Here is a 25,513-nt window from a genome sequence, read left to right on the forward strand (position 1 = left end):
AGAAAAGAAACCTGATAAGTTGTCGATGAAGAAGGGGATGCCTTGGGCATCCCCAAGCTTAGATGCTTGAGTCTTCTTGAAATATGCAGGGATGAACCACGGGGGCATCCCCAAGCTTAGACTTTTCACTCTTCTTGATCGTAGTATATCATCCTCATCTCTTGACCCTTGAAAACTTCCTCCACACCAAACTCAAAACAACTCATTAGAGGGTTAGTGCATAATCAAAAGCTCACATGTTCAGAGGTGACACAATCATTCTTAACACTTCTGTACATTGCCCAAAGCTACTGGAAGTTAATGGAACAAAGAAATCCATCCAACACAGCAAAAGAGGCAATGCGAAATAAAAGGCAGAATCTGTCAAAACAGAACAGTCCGTAAAGACGAATTTTAAAGTGGCACCAGACTTGCTCAGATGAAAATGCCCAAATTGAATGAAAGTTGCGTACATATCTGAGGATCACGCACGTAAATTGGCAGATTTTTCTGAGTTACCTACAGAGAATTCTGCCCAGATTCGTGACAGACAGAAATCTGTTTCTGCGCAATAATCCAAATCTAGTATCAACCTTGCTATCAAAGACTTTACTTGGCACAACAATGCAATAAAATAAAGATAAGGAGAGGTTTCTACAGTAGTAAACAACTTCCAAGACTCAAATATAAAACAAAATTGCTGTAGTAAAATAAACACATGGGTTATCTCCCAAGAAGTGCTTTCTTTATAGCCATTAAGATGGGCTCAGCAATTTCAATGATGCACTCGCAAGAAATAAGAATTGAAGCAAAAGAGAGCATCATGAAGCAAATTCAAAACACATTTAAGCCTAACATGCTTCCTATGCATAGGAATCTTGTAAATAAACAAGTTCATGAAGAGCAAATTAACAAGCATAGAAAGATAAAACCAGTGTAATTTCAAAAATTCCAGCATATAGAGAGGTGTTTTACTAGCATGAAAATTTCTACAACCATATTTTCCTCTCTCATAATAATTTTCAGAGGCATCATGAACAAACTCAACAATGTAACTATCACATAAAGCATTCTTATCATGAGTCTCATGCATAAAATTATTACTCTCCACATAAGCATAATCAATTTTATTAGTTGTAGTGGGAGCAAATTCAACAAAGTAGCTATCATTATTATTCTCATCATCAAATATAGGAGGCATATTGTAATCATAATCAAATTTATCCTCCATAACAAAGTGTACTAAAAGACCAATATCATTATAATCATCATAAATAGGAGGCAAAGTATCATCAAAGTAAATTTTCTCCTCAATGCTTGGGGGACTAAAAATATCATGCTCATCAAAGCCAGCTTCCCCAAGCTTAGAATTTTCCATATCATTAGCAACAATGGTGTTCAAAGCGTTCATACTAATATGTTCCATAGGTTTTTTAATTTTCGCATCAAACCATCCATGTCTTAAATCAGGAAATAGAATAAGAAGCTCATTGTTGTCCATTATACCTAACTAGTGTAAACAAGAAACAAAAAGATGCAATTGCAGGATCTAAAGGAAATAGCTTCGAGCACACACACAACGGCAACAGAAAAGTACTTAGTTACCTGGGACCGGAGTATGAATGCCTTTTACCTTTCCTCCCCGGCAACAGCGCCAGAAAAGTGCTTGATGTCTACTCACGCTTCTATTCCTGTAGACAGTGTTGGGCCTCCAAGAGCAGAGGTTTGTAGAACAGCAGCAAGTTTCCCTAAAGTGGATCACCCAAGGTTTATCGAACTCAGGGAGGAAGAGGTCAAAGATATCCCTCTCATGCAATCCTGCAACCACAAAGCAAGAAGTCTCTTGTGTCCCCAACACACCTAATAGGTGCACTAGTTCGGCGAAGAGATAGTGAAATACAAGTGGTATGAATGAATATGAGCAGTAGTACGGCGCCAGAAAAGTGCTTGCTGGCGTGCAGTTGATGGTGGTAATATTGCAGGAAGTATAAATGCAGTAAAACAGTAAACAAGCAGCGATAGCAGTATTTAGGAACAAGGCCTAGGGATCATACTTTCACTAGTGGACACTCTCAACATTGATCACATAACAAAATAAATAGATAGATGCTAGACTCTACACCCTCTTGTTGGATGATGAACACCACTAACTGTGTAGGATTACATGAACCCTCAATGCCGGAGTTAACAAGCTCCACAATATTCAATGTTCATATTTAAATAACCTTAGAGTGCATGACAGATCAACATAACCAAACCAAGTACTAACATAGCATGCACACTGTCACCTTCACACTACGAAAGGAGGAATAGATCACATCAATACTATCATAGCAATAGTTAACTTCATAATCTACAAGAGATCACATCATAGCCTACGCCAAGTACTACACGATGCACACACTGTCACCATTACACCGTGCAGGAGGAATAAACTACTTTAATAACATCACTAGAGTAGCACACAGATAAATTGTGATACAAAACACATTGCAATCATAAAGAGATATAAATAAGCACTTCACTATGCCATTCATAACAGCGAATAAGTATTCTGTGAAATATAGCCTAAGAGACCCACACGGTGCACACACTGTCACCTTTACACACGTGGGACAAGGAGTCTCCGGAGATCACATAAGTAAAATCCACTTGACTAGCATAATGACATCTAGATTACAAGCATCATCATATGAATCTCAATCATGTAAGGCAGCTCATGAGATTATTGTATTGAAGTACATAGGAGAGAGATGAACCACATAGCTACCGGTACAGCCCCGAGCCTCGATGGAGAACTACTCCCTCCTCATGGGAGACAGCAGCGTTGATGAAGATGGCAGTGGTGTCGATGGAGAAGCCTTCCGGGGGCACTTCCCCGTCCTGACGGCGTGCCGGAACAGAGACTCCTGTCCCCCAGATCTTGGCTTCGCGATGGCGGCGGCTCTGGAAGGTTTCTCGTACCGTGGCTTTTCCGTATCGAGGTTTTAGGTCAGGGACCTTTAAATAGGCGAAGAGGCGGAGTCGGAAGGTCGACGAGGCGGTGACACAACAGGGGGGCGCGGCCCAGGCCCTGGCCGCGCCGCCCTATCATCTGGGCCCACCAGGGCTCCCCTCTGGTGGCTCTCGGGTGTTCTGGAAGCTTCGTGGAAAAATAGGATGCTGGGCGTTGATTTCGTCCGATTCCGAGAATATTTCCTTACTAGGATTTCTGAAACCAAAAACAGCAGAAAACAGCAACTGGCCCTTCGGCATCTCATCAATAGGTTAGTTCCGGAAAACGCATAAATATGACATAAAGTATGCATAAAACATGTAGATATCATCAATAATGTGGCATGGAACATAAGAAATTATCGATACGTCGGAGACGTATCAGACCGCTAGGTCCCCCACCATCACCTGCAGTATCCGAGGACGAAAAGAATGTTTACGAGACTCGGGTCATTCGGTACTCTGAAGTTCAGTGTGCCATCCTGTGCAGCCTAGAGGCGGAGCTCCAAAAGCGTTTTGAGCACCACGACCCTTATGAGCTGGTCAATGAGTTGAAAACTATTTTTTAAAATCATGCGGCCGTGGAAAGCTATGAGGCCTCGAAACACTTCTTTGGATGTATGATGGAAGAGGGCAGCTCCGTTAGTGAGCACATGCTCGCTATGTCCGGGCATGCGAAGAAGCTCAGTGACTTGGGGATAGTGATTCCTAACTAGCTGGGTATTCATCGTGTCCTCCAATCACTGCCACCTAGTTACAAGAACTTCGTGATGAACTACAACATGCAGAACATGAACAAAGAGTTACCTGAACTCTTCTCCATGCTGAAATCTGCTGAGGTTGAGATAAAGAAAGAGAACCAAGTGTTGATGGTCAACAAGACCACCAGTTTCGAGAAGCAGGGCAAGCCTAACAACAAGGGCAACTTCAAGAAGGGCGGCAAGAAAGTTGTTGCGCCTCCGGAGAAGCCTAAGGCTGGCCCTAAGCCTGATACTGTGTGCTATTACTGCAAGGAGAAGGGGCACTGGAAGCGGAATTGCTCCAAATACTTGGCTGATCTGAAGAGCGGCCTCATCAAAAAGAAAGGTATATTTGATATACATGTTATAGATGTCTATCTTACTGGTTCTCGTAGTAGTGCCTGGGTATTTGATACTGGTTCGGTTGCTCACATTTGTAACTCGAAACTGGAACTGCGGAATAGACGAAACCTGGCGAGGGACGAGGTGACGATGCGCGTTGGAAATGGATCCAAGGTCGATGTGATCACCGTCGGCACGCTCCCTCTACATCTACCTTCGGGATTAGTTTTAAAACTCAATAATTGTTATTTGGTACCTGCGTTGAGCATGAACATTATATATGGATCTTGTTTAATGCAATACGGTTATTCGTTTAAGTCAGAGAATAATGGTTGTTCTATTTATATGAATAATGTCTTTTATGGCCATGCACCTGAGATGAATGGTTTATTCTTGTTAAATCTCGATAGTAGTGATACACATGTTCATAACATTGATGCTAAGCGAATTAAATTGAATGATAATTCTACTTATATGTGGCACTGTCGTCTTGGTCATATTTTAGTGAAGCGCATGAAGAAACTCCATTCCGATGGACTTCTTGAGTCACTTGACAGATGCGAAGCATGTCTAATGGGAAAAATGACTAAGACTCCATTTTCTGGTACAATGGAGCGAGCTACAGACTTATTGGAAATCATACATACCGATGTGTGCGGACCAATGAGTGTAGCATCGCGCGGTGGTTATTGTTATGTTCTAACCTTCACGGATGATCTGAGTAGATATGGGTATATTACTTTATGAAACATAAGTCCGAAACTTTCGAGAAGTTTAAGGAATTCCAAAGTGAAGTAGAAAATCAACGTAACAAGAAGATTAAGTTTCCGCGTTCTGATCGCGGAGGCGAATATCTGAGTTATGAGTTTGGCATGCATTTAAAGAAACACGGAATACTTTCACAGTTGACACCGCCGGGAAGACCACAGCGCAATGGTGTGTCCGAACGTCGTAATTGAACTCTCTTAGACATGGTTCGGTCTATGATGTCTCTTACCGATTTGCCGTTATCGTTTTGGGGTTATGCATTAGAGACAGCCACATTCACTTTAAATAGAGCACCATCTAAATCCATTGAAACGACACCGTATGAATTATGGTCTGGGAAGAAACCTAAGCTGTCGTTCCTTAAAGTTTGGGGTTGCGAACTTATGTAAAGAAGTTACAACCTGACAAGCTAGAACCCAAAGCGGAGAAATGCGTCTTCATAGGATACCCTAAAGAAACAATTGGGTACACTTTCTATCACAGATCCGAAGGCAAAATCTTTGTTGCCAAGAATGGATCCTTTCTTGAGAAGGAATTTCTCACTAAAGAAGTGACTGGAAGGAAAGTAGAACTCAACGAGGTTATTGAACCTTCTCTCATAGATCAGAGTAGCATAGTACCGGAAGATGTTCCGGTGCAGCCTGCACCGATAGGAGAGGAAGCAAATGATGATGATCATGAAACTTCGAATGAGGAAGCTACTGAACCTCGCAGATCGATGAGGGAACGTACCACTCCTGATTGGTATGATCCCTGTCTAAATGTCATGATTGTTGATAACAATGATGAAGACCCTGTGACGTATGAAGAAGCAATGATGAGCCCAGATTCCAACAAATGGCAAGAAGCCATGAAATCCGAAATGGGATCCATGTATGATAACCAAGTATGGACTTTGGTAGACTTACCTGATAGCCGCAAGGCTGTCGAGAATAAATGGATCTTCAAAAGAAAAACAGATGCTGATGGTAATATTACTATCAATAAAGCTCGACTTGTCGCAAAGGGTTTCCGACAAATTCAAGGAGTTGACTACGATGAGACTTTCTCACCCGTAGCGAAGCTAAAGTCTGTGAGGATTTTGTTAGCAATAGCTGCATTTTTCGATTATGAGATTTGGCAGATGGATGTCAAAACGGCGTTCCTTAATGGTGACATTGAGGAAGAGTTGTATATGGTACAACCCAAAGGTTTTGTCGATCCTAAAGATGCTGACAAGGTATGCAAACTTCAGCGTTCCATTTATGGACTAAAGCAAAGACTTCGGGTTTATACAGACTCATGGTGAGGCCTGTATTTACAAGAAAGTGAGTGGGAGCTCTGTAGCGTTCCTGATATTATATGTAGATGACATATTATTGATTGGGAATGATATAGAACTATTAAGCAGTATTAAAGGTTATTTGAATAATTGTTTTTCAATGAAAGACCTTGGTGAAGCAGCGTACATTTTAGGCATCAAGATTTATAGAGATAGATCAAGAAAGAGTTCTTGCCTATGTTGCCAGGTAAGGTCTTGAGTAAGACTCAAGGTCAAGCTACGGCAGAAGAAAGTGAGAGGATGAACAAGACCCCCTATGCCTCGGTGATACGTCTCCAACGTATCTATAATTTCTTATGTTCCATGCTAGTTTTATGACAATACCTACATGTTTTATTCACACTTTACATCATTTACATGCATTTCCCAGAACTAACCTATTAACAAGATGCTGAAGTGCTAGTTCCTGTTTTCTGCTGTTTTTGGTTTCAGAAATCTTACACAGGAAATATTCTCGGAATTGGACGAAACAAAAGCCCACAATTTTATATTTCACGGAAGGTTCCAGAGCACCGAAGAGGGGCCAGAGATGGGCTAGGGGGCCCCCACACCACACCTGGGCGCGGGCCCACTCCTGGCCGCGCCACCTGGTGGTGAGGACACCCTGGTGCCCCTCCGAGGCTGCCCTTCCGCCTATAAAGACTCTCCGTCGCTAAAACCCTAAGGAGATAAGCCACGGGACGAGAAAAGTTACGCAGCCGCCGCCATCGCGAAGCCAAGTTCGGGGGACAGAAGTCTCTGTTCCGGCACGCCGCCGGGACGGGGAATTGCCCCCGAAGGCATCTCCATCGACACCATCACCATCTTCATCGCCATTGCTGTCTCCTATGATGAGGAGGGAGTAGTTCTCCCTTGAGGCTAAGGGCTGTACCGGTAGCTATGTGGTTCATCTCTCTGTCCCATGTGATCTTTATGTGATCATGAGCTTTGTATCACTATTAATCTATGTGCTACTCTAGTGATGTTATTAAAGTAGTCTATTCCTCCTTCATGATGTAATGTTGACAGTGTGTGCATCATGTAGTACTTGGCGTAGGTTATGATTGTGATCTCTTGTAGATTATGAAGTTAACTATTACTATGCACTCTAGAGGTTATTTTAATATGAACTCCGGAATTACTCTCCATGGTGTGACAGTGACAGTGTTTGCATCGTGTGTGATTCCTTTATGACGTTGTGGAGCTTGTTTACTCCGGCTTGAGGGTGCTCTCGTAGCCCTACACAATGAATGGTGTTTGTTATCCAACAATAGAGTCTTTGAAAGTAGCATAAGAGAAGAGAAGTTATTTATTTATGTGATCATTGTTGAGAGTGTCCACTAGTGAAAGTATGATCCCTAGGCCTTGTTTCTAAGCATTGAAACACCGTTTCCATCAAGTTCTGCTACATGTTCGCTTGCTGCCATTTTTATTTCAGATTGCAATTGCTACTTATAATCATCCATATTACTTGTATTTCACTATCTCCTCGCCGAACTAGTGCACCTATACATCTGACAAGTGTATTAGGTGTGTTGGGGACACAACAGACTTCTTGTATCGTAATTGCAGGGTTGCTTGAGAGGAATATCTTTGACCTCTACCTCCCTGAGTTCGATAAACCTTGGGTGATTCACTTAAAGGAAACTTGCTGCTGTTCTACAAACCTCTGCTCTTGGAGGCCCAACACTGTCTATAGGAATAGAAGCGTGCGTAGACATCAAGCTATTTTCTGGCGCCGTTGCCGGGGAGGTAAGGTAAAAGGTATTCACATCCTCCAACTACTAAGCTATTTCCTAGCACTATTGCCGGTGTGTGAGTGCTCGAAGCTATTTCCTTTAGATCCTGCAATTATATCTTTTTGTTTCTTGTTTTCACTAGTTAGGCTTAATGGAAAACAACAACAAAATTAGAGATCTTTATGAACTTTATCTTGAATTAGGACATGATGTGTTTGAAGAGAGAATTAAAAAAACCCATGGAAATTTATATGCATGCTAATGGGAATGTTATTAGTATGAATACTTTGAACACCATTGTTGCTAATGCTATGGAAAATTCTAAGCTTGGGGAAGCTGGTTTTGATGAGCATGATATTTTTAGTCCCCCAAGTTTTGAGGAGAAAATTTTCTTTGATGATACTTTACCTCCTATTTATGATGATTATAATATAGTGGTATTTTGGTGCCACCTACTATGGAGGATAAAGGTTATTATGATTATACCATGCCTGCAATTTATGATGATTACAATGATGGTTGTGGTAGTTTTACTCCCACTATTACTAATAAGGTTGATTCTGCTTATGTGGAGAGTAATGATAATTTTATGCATGTAGCTCATGATAAGAATGTTTCATGTGATAGTTATATTGTTGAGTTTGTTCATGATGCTACTGAAAATTATTATGAGAGAGGAAACATGGTTATATGCATCTTAATAATATTAAGTTTCCCCTCTTTGTGTTGAGAATCTTGAAGTTACTCGTGTTTTATCTTCTTATGCTTGTCACTTTGTTCTTCATGAATTTATTTGTGTACAAGATTCCCTTTCATAGGAAGTGGGTTAGGCTTAAATATGTTTTGAATTTGCTTCTTGATGCTCTCTTTTACTTCAACTTTTATTTCTTGCACGAGCATCATTAAAATCACTGAGCCCATCTTAATGGCTATAAAGAAAGCACTTCTTGGGAGATAACCCATGTTTTTATTTTGCTACTGTTTTGTTGTGTCTTGGAAGTTGTTACTACTGTAGCAACCTCTCCTTATCTTTATTTTATTGCATTGTTGTGCCAAGTAAAGTCTTTGATAGTAAGGTTGATACTAGATTTGGATTACTGCGCAGGAACAGATTTCTTACTGTCACGAAATTGAGCAGCCCCGTCTGTAGGTAACTCAGAAAAATCTGTCAATTTACGTGCGTGATCCTCAGATATGTACGCAACTTTCATTCAATTTGAGCTTTTTCATCTGAGCAAGTTAAGTGCCCCTGAAAAATTCGTCTTTACGGACTATTCTGTTTTGACAGATTCTGCCTTTTATTTCGCATTGCCTCTTTTGCTATGTTGAATGGATTTCTTTGTTCCATTAACTTTCAGTAGCTTTGGGCAATGTCCAGAAGTGTTAAGAATGATTGTGTTACCTCTGAACATGTGAATTTTTGATTATGCACTAACCCTCTAATGAGTTTGTTTTGAGTTTGGTGTGGAGGAAGTTTTCAAGGGTCAAGAGAGGAGGATGATATACTATGATCAAGAAGAGTGAAAAGTATAAGCTTGGGGATGCCCCCGTGGTTCATCCCTGCATATTTCAAGAAGACTCAAGCATCTAAGCTTGGGGATGTGATACGTCTCCAACGTACCTATAATTTCTGATGTTCCATGCTTGTTTTATGACAATACTTACATGTTTTGCTTGCACTTTATAATGTTTTTATGCATTTTCCGGAACTAACCTATTAACGAGAAGTCGAAGTCGCCAGAAACCATCTAGTACGCCGCCACCATCGCGAAACTCCGTCTCGGGACCAGAAACTCCGTTCTGGCACCTCGCCGGGACGGGGAATTGGAGGAGATCATCGCCATCATCACCACCGACGCCTCTCCATCGACCAGCCATGTTTCCCCCATCCATGTGTGAGTAATTCCCCCACTGTAGGCTGAAGGGGATGGTAGGGATTGGATGAGATTGGTCATGTAATAGCATAAGATTGTTAGGGCATAGTGCCTAGTGTCCGTAATTGGTACTTTTATGATATTGTTGCAACTTGTTATGCTTAATGCTTGTCAGTAGGGCCCGAGTGCCATGATCTCAGATCTGAACATGTTATTGTTTCATGATGTTATCCATTGTTTTATGATCTTACCTGCAAGTTGTATACACGTATTGTCGTCCGGAACCCGAGGCCCCAAAGTGACAGAAATTGGGACAACCGAAGGGGAAGGCGGTGATATGAGGATCACATGTGTCCACGGAGTGTTAATGCTTTGCTCCGGTGCTCTATTAAAAGGAGTACCTTAATTTCCAGTAGATTCCCTAGAGGCCCGGCTGCCACCGGCTGGTAGGACAAAACATGTTGTGCAAGTTTCTCATTGCGAGCACGTACGACTAAATATGGAACACATGCCTATTGATTGATTAGTACTTGGATACCGTTTTATTATTATCTGCAAATGCCCTACCTTGATTGTTACATGAGTTTCTCTCATCCATGCAACGCCCGTCATCCATCCCTGTGCCTACAGTATTTTAATCCTGATGTTTACTATAATCACTACTGCTGTCTTTGTTACTCAGCTGCTGTTATTTCAGTACTGCTACTGCTATAAAACTGTTACTACTGATAAACTCTTGCGAGCAAGTCTGTTTCCAGGTGCAGCTGAATTGACAACTCCGCTGTTAAGGCTTTCAAGTATTCTTTGTCTCCCCTTGTGTGGAATCAATAAATTGGGTTTTACTTCTCGCGAAGACTGTTGCGATCCCCTATACTTGTGGGTCATCAGGATGCCCAAGGCATTCCCTTCTTCATCGACAACTTATCAGGTCACCTCTACTGAAACTATATTTTTATTCCATCACATCTTATGTACTTTACTTGGAGCGTCTGTGTGCTTTTATTTTCGTTTTGTTATTTTCATTCTCTGAATAAATTCATGCTTATGTGGGAGAGAGACACGCTCCGCTGTTTCATATGAACACTGGTGTTCTTAGTTCTATCTTTAAAGTTCATGGCGGAGTTGAAAACCGCTTCGTTAATTGCTATTTGGTTGGAAACAGGAAATGTTTCATGTGGTAATGTGTATATGGTCTTGAATAATTTGATACTTGGCAATTGTTTTGCTCAATAGATCATGTTTAAGCTCTTGCATCATGTACTTTGCACCTACTAATGAAGAACTACCATAGAGCTTGTTAAAATTTGGTTTGCATGATTGGTCTCTCTAAGGTCTAGATATTTTTTGGTGAAGTATTTGAACAACAAGGAAGACAGTGTATAGTCTTATAATGCTTGCAATATGTTCTTATGTAAGTTTTGCTGTACCGGTTCATACTTGTGTTTGCTTCAAACAACCTTGCTAGCCAAAGCCTTGTACCGAGAGGGAATACTTCTCGTGCATCCAAATCCTTGAGCCAAAACCTGTGCCATTTGTGTCCACCATACCAACCTACTATGTGGTATTTCTCTGCCATTCCAAAGTAAATTACTTGAGTGCTACCTTTAAAATATCATTCCTTGTCTTTGCAATATATAGCTCATGGGAAAATAGCCTTAAAAACTATTGTGGTATTGAATATGTTGCTATGTATCTTATTTCTTATAAGTTGCTTGTTGAGAGGTAACTATGTTTCTGCGGACGCCATCAACTATTACACTTTCGTTGAATATCATGTGAGTTGCTATGCATGTTCGTCTTGTCTGAAGTAAGGGTGATTTATCATGATCAAACGGTTTGAGTATGCATATTGTTAGAGAAGAACATTGGGCCGCTAACTAAAGCCATGAATCATGGTGGAAGTTTCAGTTTGGACATTAATCCTCAATCTCTTATGAGAATATTATCTGTTGTTGAATGCTTAAGCATTAAAGAGGAGTCCATTATCTGTTTTCTATGTTGTCCCGGTATGGATGTCTAAGTTGAGAATAATCAAAAGCGAGAAATCCAATGCGAACTTTCTCCTTAGACCTTTGTATAGGCGACATAGAGGTACCCCTTTGTGACACTTGGTTGAAACATATGTTATGCAATGATAATCCATGTAAATCCAAGCTAATTAGGACAAGGGGCGAGCACTATTGGTACTCTATGTATGAGGCTTGCAACTTATAGGATGTCTTATGCATAACACATATGAATTATTACTACCGTTGACAAAAAAAATTCTATGTTTTCAAAATAAAAGCTCTAGCACAAAAATAGTAATCCATGTTTCCCTCTGCGAAGGGCCTTTCTTTTACTTTATGTTGAGTCAGTTTACCTACTTCTTTCTATCTTAGAAGCAAACACTTGTGTCAACTGTGTGCATTGATTCTTACATGTTTACTTATTGCACTTGTTATATTTCTTTATGTTGACAACTATCCATGAGATATACATGTTACAAGTTGAAAGCAATTGTTGAAACTTAATCATCCTTTGTGTTGCTTCAATGCCTTCTACTTTGAATCTATTGCTTTATGAGTTAACTCTTATGCAAGACTTATTGATGCTTGTCTTGAAAGTACTATTCATGAAAAGTCTTTCTATATGATTCAATTGTTTAGTCATTATCTTTACTATTGCTTCGAATCACTTCATTCATCTCATATGCTTTACAATAGTATTGATCAAGATCATGTTGGTAGCATGTCACTTAAGAAATTATCCTTGTTATCGTTTACCTACTCGAGGGCGAGTAGGAACTAAGCTTGGGGATGCTTGATATGTCTCCAACGTATCTATAATTTATTATGTTCCATGCTAGTTTTATGACAATACCTACATGTTTTATTCATACTTTACATCATTTATATGCATTTTCCGGAACTAACCTATTAACAAGATGCCGAAGTGCCAGTTCCTGTTTTCTGCTGTTTTTGGTTTCAAAAATCTTACACAGGAAATATTCTCGGAATTGGACGAAACAAAAGCCCACGATCTTATATTTCACGGAAGGTTCCAGAGCACCGAAGAGGGGCCAGAGATGGGCCAGGGGCTCCCACACCACACCTGGGCGCGGGCCCACTCCTGGCCGCGCCACCTGGTGGTGAGGGCACCCTGGTGCCCCTCCGAGGCTGCCCTTACGCCTATAAAGACTCTCCGTCGCGAAAACCCTAAGGAGATAAGCCACGGGACGAGAAAAGTTACGCAGCCGCCGCCATCGCGAAGCCAAGTTCGGGGGACAGAAGTCTCAGTTCCGGCACACCGCCGGGACGGGGAATTGCCCCCGGAAGGCATCTCCATCGACACCATCGCCATCTTCATCGCCATTGCTATCTCGTATGATGAGGAGGGAGTAGTTCTCCCTCGAGGCTAAGGGTTGTACCGGTAGCTATGTGGTTCATCTCTCTCTCCCATGTGATCTTTATGTGATCATGAGCTTTGTATCACTATTAATCGTGTGCTACTCTGGTGATGTTATTAAAGTAGTCTATTCCTCCTTCATGATGTAATGTTGATAGTGTGTGTATCATGTAGTACTTGGCGTAGGTTATGATTGTGATCTCTTGTAGATTATGAAGTTAACTATTACTATGCACTCTAGAGGTTACTTTAATATGAATTCTGGAATTACTCTCCATGGTGTGACAGTGACAGTGTTTGCATCGTGTGTGATTCCTTTATGACGTTGTGGAGCTTGTTTACTCCGGCTTGAGGGTGCTCTCGTAGCCCTACACAATGAATGGTGTTTGTTATCCAACAATAGAGTCTGTGAAAGTAGCATAAGAGAAGAGAAGTTATTTATTTATGTGATCATTGTTGAGAGTGTCCACTAGTGAAAGTATGATCCCTAGGCCTTGTTTCTAAGCATTGAAACACCGTTTCCATCAAGTTCTTCTACATGTTCGCTTGCTGCCATTTTTATTTCAGATTGCAATTGCTACTTATAATCATCCATATTACTTGTATTTCACTATCTCTTCGCCGAACTAGTGCACCTATACATCTGACAAGTGTATTAGGTGTGTTGGGGACACAAGAGACTTCTTGTATCGTAATTGTAGGGTTGCTTGAGAGGAATATCTTTGACCTCTACCTCCCTGAGTTCGATAAACCTTGGGTGATTCACTTAAGGGAAACTTGCTGCTGTTCTACAAACCTCTGCTCTTGGAGGCCCAACACTGTCTGCAGGAATAGAAGCGTGCGTAGACATCACTCGGCAGTAGGCTCTATCATGTATGCCATGCTGTGTACTAGACCGGATATCGCACATGTTGTTAGTTTGACCAGCAGATATCAGAGTGATCCAGGAATGGAACACTGGACAGCGGTCTAGAATATCCTGAAGTACTTGAAAAGGACTAAGGATATGTGATACGTCTCCGACGTATCGATAATTTCTTATGTTCCATGCCACATTATTGATGATATCTACATGTTTTATGCATACTTTATGTCATATTTATGTGTTTTCCGGAACTAACCTATTGACGAGATGCCGAAGGGCCAGTTGTTGTTTTCTGCTGTTTTTGGTTTCAGAAATCCTAGTAAGGAAATATTCTCGGAATTGGACGAAATCAACGCCCAGGGTCCTATTTTTCCATGAAGCTTCCAGAAGTCCGAAGGGGAAACGAAGTGGGGCCACGAGGTGGGGACACAGTAGGGTGGCGCGGCCCAAGCCCTGGCCGCGCCGGCCTAGTGTGTGGCCCCACCAGGACTCCACCGACCTTGCCCTTCCGCCTACTTAAAGTCTCCGTCGCGAAAACCCTACCACGTTCGATGAAACCAGAGAAAACCTTCCAGAGCGGCCGCCATCGCGAAGCCAAGATCTGGGGGACAGGAGTCTCTGTTCCGGCACGCCGCTGGGACGGGGAAGTGCCCCCGGAAGGCTTCTCCATCAACACCACCGCCATCTTCATCAACGCTGCTATCTCCCATGAGGAGGGAGTAGTTCTCCATCGAGGCTCGGGGCTGTACCGGTAGCTATGTGGTTAATCTCTCTCCTATGTGCTTCAATACAATAATCTCATGAGCTGCCTTACATGATTGAGATTCATATGATGATGCTTGTAATCTAGATGTCATTATGCTAGTCAAGTGGATTTTACTTATGTGATCTCCGGAGACTCCTTGTCCCACGTGTGTAAAGGTGATGGTGTGCACCGTGTGGGTCTCTTAGGCTATATTTCACAGAATACTTATTCACTGTTATGAATGGCATAGTGAAGTGCTTATTTATATCTCTTTATGATTGCAATGTGTTTTGTATCACAATTTATCTGTGTGCTACTCTAGTGATGTTATTAAAGTAGTTTATTCCTCCTGCACGGTGTAATGGTGACAGTGTGTGCATCGTGTAGTACTTGGCGTAGGCTATGATTGTGATCTCTTGTAGATTATGAAGTTAACTATTGCTATGATAGTATTGATGTGATCTATTCCTCCTTTCGTAGTGTGAAGGTGACAGTGTGCATGCTATGTTACTACTTGGTTTGGTTATGTTGATCTGTCATGCACTCTAAGGTTATTTAAATATGAACATTTAATATTTTGTATCTTGTTAACTCCATCATGGAGGGTTCGTGTAATCCTACAGAGTTAGTGTTGTTCATCATCCAACACGAGGGTGTAGAGTCTATCATCTATCTATTTATTCTGTTATGTGATCACTGTTGAGAGTGTCCACTAGTGAAAGTATGATCCCTAGGCCTTGTTCCTAAATACTGCTATCGCTGCTTGTTTACTGTTTTACTGCATCTTTACTTCCTGCAATATTACTACCTTCAACTTCACGCCAGCAAGCACTTTTCTGGCGCCGTTACTACTGCTCATAGTCATTCATACCACTTGTATTTCACTATCTCTTCGCCGAACTAGTGCACCTATTTGGTGTGTTGGGGACACAAGAGACTTCTTGCTTTGTGGTTGCAGGGTTGCTTGAGAGGGATATCTTTGACCTCTTCCTCCCTGAGTTCGATAAACCTTGGGTGATCCACTTAAGGGAAACTTGCTGCTGTTCTACAAACCTCTGCTCTTGGAGGCCCAACACTGTCTACAAGAATAGAAGCACCCGTAGACATCAAGCACTTTTCTGGCGCCGTTGCCGGGGAGGAAAGGTAAACGACACTCACACACCGGATCCCGGCAACGAAGCACTTTTCTGGCGCCGCTGCCGGGGAGGAAAGGTAAAAGGCACTCATACTCCGGTCCCAGGTAACTAAGTACTTTTCTGTTGCCGTTGTGTGTGTGCTCGAAGCTATTTCCTTTAGATCCTGCAATTGCATCTTTTTGTTTCTTGTTTACACTAGTTAGGCATAATGGACAACAATGAGCTTCTTATTCTATTTCCTGATTTAAGACATGGATGGTTTGATGCGAAAATTAAAAAACCTATGGAACATATTAGTATGAACGCTTTGAACACCATTGTTGCTAATGATATGGAAAATTCTAAGCTTGGGGAAGCTGGCTTTGATGAGCATGATATTTTTAGTCCCCCAAGCATTGAGGAGAAAATTTACTTTGATGATACTTTGCCTCCTATTTATGATGATTATAATGATAGTGTTTTTTTGGTGCCGCCTACTATGGAGAGTAAATTTGATTATGATTACAATATGCCTCCTATATTTGATGATGAGAATAATAATGATAGCTACTTTGTTGAATTTGCTCCCACTACAACTAATAAAATTGATTATGCCTATGTGGAGAGTAATAATTTTATGCATGAGACTCATGATAAGAATGCTTTATGTGATAGTTATATTGTTGAGTTTGCTCATGTTGCTACTGAAAGTTATTATGAGAGAGTAAAATATGGTTGTAGAAATTTTCATGTTACTAAAACACCTCTCTATGTGCTGAAATTTTTGAAGCTATACTTGTTCTATCTTCCTATGCTTGTTACTTTGTTCTTCATGAATTCATTTGTGTACAAGATTCCTTTTCATAGGAAGCATGTTAGACTTAAATTTGTTTTGAATTTTCCTCTTGATGCTCTCTTTTGCTTCAACTACTATTTCTTGCGAGTGCATCATTGAAATTGCTGAGCCCATCTTAATGGCTATAAAGAAAGCACTTCTTGGGAGATAACCCATGTGTTTATTTTACTACAGTACTTTTGTTTTATATTTGAGTCTTGGAAGTTGTTACTACTGTAGCAACCTCTCCTTATCTTTATTTTATTGTATTGTTGTGCCAAGTAAAGTCTTTGATAGTAAAGTCAATACTAGATTTGGATTACTTCGCAGGAACAGATTTCTTGCTGTCACGAATCTGGGCAGAATTCTCTGTAGGTAACTCATAAAAATCTGCCAATTTACGTGCGTGATCCGCAGATATGTACGCAACTTTAATTCAATTTGGGCATTTTCATCTGAGCAAGTCTGGTGCCACTTTAAAATTCGTCTTTACGGACTGTTCTGTTTTGACAGATTCTGCCTTTTATTTCGCATTGCCTCTTTTGCTATGTTTGATGAATTTCTTTGTTCCATTAACTTTCAGAAGCTTTGTGCAATGTCCAGAAGTGTTAAGAATGATTGTGTCACCTCTGAACATGTGAATTTTTGATTATGCACTAACCCTCTAATGAGTTTGTTTCGAGTTTGGTGTGGAGGAAGTTTTCAAGGGTCAAGAGAGGAGGATGATATACTATGATCAAGAAGAGTGAAGAGTCTAAGCTTGGGGATGCCCCGTGGTTCATCCCTGCATATTTCAAGAAGACCCAAGCATCTAAGCTTGGGGATGCCCAAGGCATCCCCTTCTTCATCGACAACATTATCAGGTTCCTCCCTTGAAACTATATTTTTATTCGGTCACATCTTATGTACTTTACTTGGAGCGTCTGTGTGCTTTTGTTTGTGTTTTTGTTTGAATAAATGCTTGTGTGGGAGAGAGACACGCTCCGCTGGTTCGTATGAACACATGTGTTCTTAGCATTTAATGTTCATGGCAAAGGTTGAAACTGCTTCGTTCATTGTTATATGGTTGGAATCGGGAAATGCTACATGTAGTAATTGATAAAATGTCTTGGATAATTTGATACTTGGAAATTGTTGTGCTCATGTTTAAGCTCTTGCATCATATACTTTGCACCTATTAATGAAGAAATACATAGAGCTTGCTAAAATTTGGTTTGCATAATTGGTCTCTCTAAAGTCTAGATAATTTCTAGTATTGAGTTTTGAACAACAAGGAAGACGGTGTAGAGTCTTATAATGTTTACAATATGTCTTTTATGTGAGTTTTGCTGCACCGGTTCATCCTTGTGTTTGTTTCAAATAACCTTGCTAGCCTAAGCCTTGTATCGAGAGGGATTACTTCTCATGCATCCAAAATCCTTGAGCCAACCACTATGCCATTTGTGTCCACCATACCTACCTACTACATGGTATTTCTCCGCCATTCCAAAGTAAATTGCTTGAGTGCTACCTTTAAAATTTCCATTCTTTACCTTTGCAATATATAGCTCATGGGACAAATACCTTAAAAACTATTGTGGTATTGAATATGTACTTATGCACTTTATCTCTTATTAAGTTGTTTATTGTGCGATAATCATGTTCCTGGGGACGCCATCAACTACTCTTTGTTGAATATCATGTGAGTTGCTATGCATGTCCGTCTTGTCTAAAGTAACGGAGATTTACCACTCATTTAATGGTTAGAGCATGCATAATGTTAGAGAAGAACATTGGGCCGCTAACTAAAGCCATGAGTCATGGTGGAAGTTTCAGTTTTGGACATATATCCTCAATCTCATATGAGAACATTAATTGTTGCTAAATGCTTATGCATTAAAGAGGGGTCCATTATCTGTTGTCTATGTTGTCCCGGTATGGATGACTAAGTTGAGAATAATCAAAAGCGAGAAATCCAAATGCGAGCTTTCTCCTTAGACCTTTGTACAGGCGGCATAGAGGTACCCCTTTGTGACACTTGGTTAAAACATGTGTATTGCGATGACAATCCCGGTAATCCAAGCTAATTAGGACAAGGTGCGGGCACTACTAGTATACTATGCATGAGGCTTGCAACTTGTAAGATATAATTTACATGATACATATGCTTTATTACTACCGTTGACAAAATTGTTCCATGTTTTCAAAATAAAAGCTCTAGCACAAATATAGCAATCGATGCTTTCCTCTTTGAAGGACCTTTCTTTTACTTTTATGTTGAGTCAGTTCACCTATCTCTCTCCACCTCAAGAAGCAAACACTTGTGTGAACTGTGCATTGATTCCTACATACTTGCATATTGCATTTGTTATATTACTCTATGTTGACAATTATCCATGAGATATACATGTTACAAGTTGAAAGCAACCGCTGAAACTTAATCTTCCTTTGTGTTGCTTCAACACCTTTACTTTGATTTATTGCCTTATGAGTTAACTCTTATGCAAGACTTATTGATGCTTGTCTTGAAAGTACTATTCATGAAAAGTCTTTGCTTTATGATTCAGTTGATTACTCATATCATTACCATTGTTTTGATCGCTGCATTCATTACATATGCTTACAATAGTATGATCAAGGTTATGATGGCATGTCACTCCAGAAATTATCTTTGTTATCGTTTACCTGCTCGGGACGAGCAGGAACTAAGCTTGGGGATGCTGATACGTCTCCGACGTATCGATAATTTCTTATGTTCCATGCCACATTATTGATGATATCTACATGTTTTATGCATACTTTATGTCATATTTATGCGTTTTCCGGAACTAACCTATTGACGAGATGCCGAAGGGCCAGTTGCTGTTTTCTGCTGTTTTTGGTTTCAGAAATCCTAGTAAGGAAATATTCTCGGAATTGGACGAAATCAATGCCCATGGTCCTATTTTTCCACGAAGCTTCCAGAAGTCCGAAGGGGAAACGAAGTGGGGCCACGAGGTGGGGACACAGTAGGGCGGCGCGGCCCAAGCCCTGGCCGCGTCGGCCTAGTGTGTGGCCCCACCAGGACTCCACCGACCTTGCCCTTCCGCCTACTTAAAGTCTCCGTCGCGAAAACCCTACCACGTTCGACGAAACCAGAGAAAACCTTCCAGAGCCGCCGCCATCGCGAAGCCAAGATCTGGGGGACAAGAGTCTCTATTCCGGCACGCCGCCGGGACGGAGAAGTGCCCCCGGAAGGCTTCTCCATCAACACCACCGCCATCTTCATCAACTCTGTTGTCTCCTATGAGGAGGGAGTAGTTCTCCATCGAGGCTCGGGGCTGTACCGGTAGCTATGTGGTTAATCTCTCTCCTATGTGCTTCAATACAATAATCTCATGAGCTGCCTTACATGATTGAGATTCATATGATGATGCTTGTAATCTAGATGTCATTATGCTAGTCAAGTTGAGGTGACCCAGCGTACCACTGCATGGTGTAGTACACAAGTCGTTGACATAACACAAGTGAAACACCGTTCCACTCATATTACATCTCTCAGAGTGGTACAACAGAAACATATGCGAGTCCAAGGTATGTCTACAGAAGTACACACGAACTGTTTACATAAGATCAACACAACCTCCTACTTTACAGTGAGGTAAAACTTCAAATAAAGCTCCAGAAGAACGACTCGTAGTCTATCTTATTGCTAACTCAAGTTCAAGAGCTACTTGGCTTGCTATAGAAATCTAGCTACTTAGGTACTAGGATTAGGGAAATGTTCCCTTCTATTACTAGTCTAAGTTTCCACTCTAGCTGATGCAGAAGTTGACTCCATTGACTTCTTTGATTGGCTTCTTCATCTTGTTGCAGTTTACTCCTTTGTCTTTGAGTTCCACGGTAGTTTCTCCTTCGGTGCCTCCATAGCTAAGCAGGGGATTTAAGAGTGGGATGAGTACGAGCGTACTCAACAAGTTCATATTAGGAAATAGGTGTATCATGCACTAGCTACAACCACAGACCAGAAAGTCATAGGCCAATGCAAGTTTTCATAAACATTTCTTCAAAAGGTTTATTTTATTCTGAAAACTATGCCCGTCAGTCTTCACAGGTTGACTAGAACTTCATGGAGTTCCTTTCCTGCCGCGTTCGCAATTCCCTTCCCGGAACAGGGAGTGACAGTCACAATTCAGTATCCTCTGCAGAGGTGCGTTACTTTTCCCACAAGAGACCTCACCCTTTTTGCCATCCGCAGGGACTTGCCCCCGTTCACACTTCCTTTGGTGTGAGGCCAGGTATAAAGATCCAAGCCCACACCGCCTTCTCCGCGACTGCAAACCCACCCTTTTGTCCAACCGTACACCTCCAGTAGACTTCCCCCGATAATACGGCTTTACTCATGGTGTACTCCAGACAATCCATCATAGATCGTAGAGCCATCATCACTAATGGATGGGGATTTAAAAGGCTATCCCAACCTACGGCAGTGCCTCCAACACCCCGCCAGCTCTACCAATCCGTTGGCGTGCAGAAGGGAAAAGATACGGCTGGCTTCCCCAGAGCCATTATAGATCTCATGGTCAACGCGGTTTGTACGGCGCTAGAATCACTGGACGGCATTGGTAATTAATCCTAGGGTGATATAACCCATGCAATGGAACCTCCACCATATCAACACATACCATGGTTCCATTGCCCACCACATAGTCATATTCATAATTGTAAAATAATACTTTGCTTTTCAATGCATGAGTGATAAGTATAGTACTTTGCATATAGTTTGATAAAAATAATCAAATGACATGAGCAAGCGATGAACTTGCCTTTCTTGACTGGTACGTGATAACTCCAAATTCTGAAATACCATCATCGTCCGGTAAGGACAATGTTTAAAGAACTGGCAAAGATGCTATAATGCATAGTATGAGATGCAATCGTCCCGAGCGTAACCTAACCTCGATGATTTAGGATGTATGAGTTGTAAAGATTTCTTTAGGGTTGGTTGCACTTTTAGAATGGTTCTCAAACAATGTTCTTATTAGGGTTTGGTTATATTAGCATCATAACCAAGTGATATAAGGCATCATAACAATCATACACATAAGAATAGTGATGGAATAGTATGTAAAGAACAGTTGTCAATTTTAAGTACTACAGATCATGGTTGATGATTACTTATACTATACTTTAAAAGAATAACTTTTGAAGAACATGTTGTTTAAGAAATATTTAGTATTTCAAAGAAGGATTAGGGCTTCTAAGGTTTGATTGACCTTTGTACTTCAAAAGAATAACTTTTGAAGAACAGGTTAAATAAGAATATGAACTACTATACATAGGAGCTATGGCTTTCTAGGGTTTACTATTGAATTCATTTAGTTCCACAAATAGGAACTAGTTGGGTTCTTAAGTTGAATTGGTTCTATATACAACAAGTATGGGCAGGTTTATTATTATGGTTGATTATGATATCATATCAAAGGATAATTATCAAGGTGTTGCTATGAGTTAGGGTTTACTATGGCTTCACAATTGCTTCACTAAGTAATCTCTAATTGCTTCTAAACTAGATGGTTTATTATTTCTTTAATAGGGTTTAGTTGAATAGGAGCATGTGATGTGATTTGCTACACAAGGTTGGTACTAGGGTTTATCTTATGGTTCTACTAAATTATGATGGTTAAGGTTGATCTCAATGGTGCTAATATATTAACAAGTTAGGGTTTGTTCCTAAGTGGCACTAATTGGTTATACAAGTTTTATTCAAAGACAAAGACAGGGAATGATGACTTATGTAAATTGGTTCTATGTTGGTGGATCATGACTTGTATTTGTTGGTCACATAATAAGGTTCTCTAGGTAAGGTGAAATTCACATGATCACATGTGATAAACAACTAGGGTTTTAGGGTTTAAAACATTTTGACATGATCACATAAAATAATGGGATCCAGATTCTAACTTATAATAAAACTAGGGTTTCTGAATTATGATCCAATTCTGAAAGTAATACTTGTTACTAGAATTAATGTGATTAAGTACTTGAAATAAAGTTATTAATAAATTTAACATGCTATTAATTTTTAGAGGGTTTAAGAATTAACAATTAGGGTTTAATTAGAAACTAGGGTTTTATGATTATTAGGTTCAAAAATAATAACCTGTTAACTAAAGAATGTTTAAGTAAATAATTGTTGAGCTACCAAAATAATATTGGATTTTAATATTTTCTTGAGTGATTACTATTTAAAGAAAATGGTAAATGGTAATTTGCAAATTAGAGTTTATGAATTTCCACTAATAATTAAGTTAATGCAAATATGATAAACAAAATTAATCTTAACATTTTAATTAGTTACTGAATAGTTAAAATTTAAATTTGAAACTTCACTATTTATTGAATTCAATTTGCATTTTAAACAATTAGAAAGATATAATTAATAAAGATAAAAATAAGTGAATTTTTATTTTGACACACATTTTTGTTTTATATTTTATTTGAATAGAGTTTATTTTTGTGAGTAGTTTGATATATTATTCATATTTTTCTGAGTTGAAATGAATTTTCTATGATTTTACAAAGTTTCTGCAATTTTCTGGAATTTGAAATTAAACAAAAAGGCTAAACATACCGATTCGTTTCTAGTCTGAGAGACAGACATGTGGGGTCTGGTCCAGGTCAGCTGCCTCATTGGCAGTTGACCGAGTCAAAGTGGTCAACGGTCCCACTGCCACGTCGACATCACCGGCGGCTTGACACCGGCGAGGCAGAACGCGACGGCGACGCCGATTTAGGCTTCCCGGGATGATCTACTATATGTTTCTAGACCCCCATGACCTACTGAGCATGATGGTGTTGGTGGTTCACCGAAATACCCATCGGAGCATCGCCGGAGAAGACATCTGCGGCGGCGCTGCTCCGGCCAAACGGCTAACTCGAGCTAGGGATGATACTAGGAAGCGAGAGTAGGTTCTACAGGCGCGCAAACTCACCCTGAGTAAGATGGTGTGGTCGGCGACGACGATTGCTGACGGAGACGAGCTCGATTTCGCCATTACCGGCGAGGTACTGCAAAAGGGATCGGCGAAATTCGTCGGCTTGAGGAAGATCCAGGTCGATTCCTTCCTCCAGATGATCTACGGCGCCAGGCGCCTCTCCTCGACCACGCGCCTGAGGCTGGGGTGGCCTGTACCACCGTGTTCTTGATCGACGCCGGCGACAGAGAGTGGATGAGCGGGAGAGATAGAGAGTGTCTAAGTAGCAATGGAGTGGTGGAGGTGAACAAGAAGTGCACGACGATGTCTTCCTCCTATTTATAGGCCAAGGGAAGCTCTGAGGCCTCGACACGACGACGACAATGGTGGAGAGGTGGCGGTCTCTGGAAGCTTCTAGCTGGCAAGGATGTTCTCGTCCGCGGATAAGCTCGGACGCGAATCGAGTTGGGCACGGTTCTGAGAGGTCTGGCGATGTCCGGGCAAGCTTATCGACGAGGAGGTCGTGGCCTACTGGCGTTGCAGCGCTGTCGTGCACGGAGACGAGGACGACGACGTGTTTTATTCTCGCACGATTTTTAAAGCCATCGAATCGGTATTTGGCTTGGGCTGGGCTGCTCCTGGTCCTTTGCTGGGCTGGTTTGGTGGGCTGCACGGTCCAGGACAGGTGAGTTTCCCTCCCTTTTCTCTCTTTTCAAATTCTGTTTTATATTTCTGTTTTCTATTTTGTTATTTGAATTCAATTTTGAATTCTGTTTTGTTTTACAGGTTCTAAAATATTTAAATATCACACCAAATTGATAATGGTACTCACCCTGTATGGTTTTGTTTTCAAACAACCATTTATAATTGATTAATTTTGTATTCTTATGAGGCACAACTTAAAATTCAAAATAGTTATGAATTTAGGATTCCTTTAAATTGCTTTTTAAGTTAAGAATCAAATATGTTAAAAGGATTTTAAATTTAGATCATTTGCATAGTGAACATATTATATTTTTCTAATGCTTAACAATAGTGATTATGCACATATAGTTCAATTATGGATAGGGTTTAACAAATGGTAAAGGAAATGGAATGGTGTTATGATTTTATGTGGATAGTTATTTCTAAGGGTTTAAAGTTTTGCATACTCTTTATTAAGTTGCAATATAAGTAGGCATGAGGCATGGCAGGGTTCTTTTCATGATCCCAAGTGGTCCTTGGATTCAAATGTGGTCTAGGGTTTTTATTTGGGATTACCCATGGGATACACAAGCCAGAATTGGGTATAAATATAAGCTTTGATTATGTTTTATTGGCTAGCTAGGGTTACTCCTCCATACAAGGCATGAGGATTGGTCTGGGGTTAACTACTAGTGATATACTTATTATTTTATGTGATAGATGAGATCTATTTATCATATGGTTTAACTTATCATCTATATCTACAAGGTATAATCATGCATTAGACAAGATTCACTCATTCCTCACTAATCCCTCTTTAATATTCCTCTCATCACACTCATCCTAAATTCTTAAGGTTTATAATTAATACCAAGTTTTTATGATTATGGAATTGGTTTCCTAAGGTATTGCTATTGGAATAGGGTTCTCACTTCTAAGATCAAATATTGACTTGAACAACTAGAATTAGTACTTCCCTAATATTCTTGTATGAACATGACTATGGTTAGTATTATAACTTCTCTCACTTCTCAATATCTTGGAATATCCTAAGATCCTACTCAAGAGATGATGATATGATCCTCTAAATATAAGGTTTGCCTAGTAATTCTACCTTGCAATCTTATGTAGCTTGTTCTTCAGGAAATCTGATAAACCTGCATCTTGTGGTATGCCTCCACCTCCTAGCTTCTTCATCTTGATCCTAGCTA

The sequence above is a fragment of the Lolium perenne genome, chromosome 2 (assembly GCF_019359855.2).
Source record: "Lolium perenne isolate Kyuss_39 chromosome 2, Kyuss_2.0, whole genome shotgun sequence".
In the NCBI taxonomy this organism is placed as follows: domain Eukaryota; kingdom Viridiplantae; phylum Streptophyta; class Magnoliopsida; order Poales; family Poaceae; genus Lolium; species Lolium perenne.